Source organism: Montipora capricornis, chromosome 6 (assembly GCF_036669925.1).
Source record: "Montipora capricornis isolate CH-2021 chromosome 6, ASM3666992v2, whole genome shotgun sequence".
NCBI lineage: Eukaryota > Metazoa > Cnidaria > Anthozoa > Scleractinia > Acroporidae > Montipora > Montipora capricornis.
In genome coordinates, this window is record NC_090888.1 from 7,087,364 (window position 1) to 7,089,863 (window position 2,500).

The following is a 2,500-nucleotide window of genomic DNA, read 5'->3' on the forward strand; positions in this document are numbered from 1 at the left end:
TAGCATTTCATAAGGGTTTGGGTTTTTCAACAGTTACATTATAACCTCAGTCTGCATTTTACCCCTGGGCCCGGTTGTTCGAAAGCGGGTTAAATCCTAACCCCGGGTTAAATTGCCTTAACCGGAGGTTAAATTTTAATCGCAGGTTAGTTGCGTTGTTCAACGTAAGCTTAACACTAACCTCGGGTTAAACGGTGGGTTAAATTTAACCCACCGAGCGAGCAGGGTTAAATTGTTAAACTCCGGTTAAATCAGGAATAAAGATGGCGGACTTGTTGTTTTGTGATTTAGGAGATTTAGAGCCGGAATTCAGTGTGAAATCGACGATTTCACAGACGAAGAGCTGCGTGCTCGTTACCGCTTTTGACGAGAGTCTATTTTATTTATTACTAATCTTGTTGTTTTCGAGCTTTGCGTGAGATAGCCGAGGAAGCCATTTTGCAGAGCTCGCAACTTGCTCACCATGGCAACATTGTACGAATAATTTATTATGGGATGCTAACCGCGGGTTAAACGCGCTTAACCCGAGGGTAGCTAACCTGTCCTCTAACCGCGCTTTGAACAACGCAATTTTAACAGCGAGTTAACAAACTCACGGTTAGGAAATTTAACCTCCAGTTAGGCCTAACCAAAGGTTAGTTTAACCTGTCTTTTGAACAACTGGGCCCTGGTCTGCAGTCTGCATTTTATACTGACCGGACCCAAATTAATTAATCCTGGCTGAACTCATTCACACGCCGAACTTAGCGCAATAGCACCGGGTCTGCAGTCTGCATTTTACACTGACCGATTTGGGTCGGTCTAAATTCGAATTCGATTCGGCTCATGTAAAGTATACGGCGTCTGAAACCGGGCCTTAGAAGTTCTAAGAAATAGCCCGTTTCATTGTATTATTTTGCTTCAGCCCGGTCCCTTGTGACAAAACATCAGAAAATCAACATGCAAAACTACAAAGTAAGGAACGTTCCATTTGTTTGGTTCCAGGCTCTTGCAAGAGTAAGATTTACCCAAATTGTCCTTGTCCTCATCAGCGTCAGAAAAGTTTCTATTTTTGAACAAAGTTTTGCGGGAGAATAAACAACAGACCAAATTGGCTAAGGGGGTGTTTACATGATACCGGTACGAGTTTCATTCTGGTACGAGTTCATCCCGGTTCTTACATATCGCTCTGCATTTGTTTACATGATACCGGTGAAAAATCTCATACCAGTACAACTCATACCGGTATGAGTTCATCCCGGTAGTTGTACCGGATCGAAATTCTCATAACGGTATGAAAAGTTATACCTGTATCATGTAAACGCTACATTGACTCCCATTCCGGTACGAGTCGTCAAGTCGTGGTGGACTGGGACTATTGACGCATGCGTTGTATTTCTAAATATTGGACGCCATTATTGTTTTGGTTCATGCGTCATCCCTGTGTCAATATTTGTGTCGTCCATGTAAACGCGGTATGAAATTGACAACTCGTACCAGAATGAAACTCGTACCGGTATCATGTAAACACCCCCTAACTCAATGTTGTGCCCAATTCAAACCCTTTAGGAATAAAACGTTTTCTTCCAGGAATTGCCATATCATTGAAATGTGAATGCTGTGTTAAAATCCCAATACAATACACAAAGAATCCTAACCCCGGAGATTTGAATTGGGTACAATATTGAGTTAATAGTCGATTTGGTCTATTGTACATTTTCCCGCAAAACTTCGTTTCAAAATTGACACTTTTCTAACGCTAAATTGGACATTCTTACTCATGGGTAATGGAATCTTGGCCCTAGCAATTGTCACACACTATACGCCCAGATTGAAAAAGAGACCCTCATCACTACCTGGGCTTGCGAGGGATTGGCAGATTACCTTATCGGAAAAAGCGGTTCCAATTAGAATCCGATCACAAGCTTCTGGTTCCAATCCTTGGTTCAAAGAACTTGGAAGAAAATGTCACCACGGATCCAACGACTCCGCCGTATGCGATTGTTAAGATTCGACTTCACAGTGTCCCACGTTCCCGGAAAGAGCCTGATTACTGCTGATGCGCTATCAAGAGCACCTGTAGAGCAGCAAGATAGGCAGTCGAGTACTGAAGAGGAGATCGATTTATACGTTCAACATGTATTTGCCTCCCTCCCTGCCTCAAACACACAGCTCGAGCAAATAAAAGAAAAACAAGAAGAGGGCGAAGTCTGTTAAAATGTGAACGAATACTGCAGTGAAGGCTGCCCAGACCGAACCAGAGTACCAGACGCTCTTAAACGCTATTGGCAAATCCAGGATGAACTTTCGATTGTCCACGGATTGCTTCTCAAAGCTGAAAGGATCGTCATCCCAACGTCCCTAAGACTGGAGATGCTCGCATTCACGAGGACCATCAATGCTTTAAGAAGTGCACAGAAAGAGCGAGACTGGGAATTCTAACATGTTACCAGTAGTCCCCTCTATGCCGAATCCAATGGAGAAGTGGAAAGAGCTAATCAAACAGCGAAGAACTTGCTAC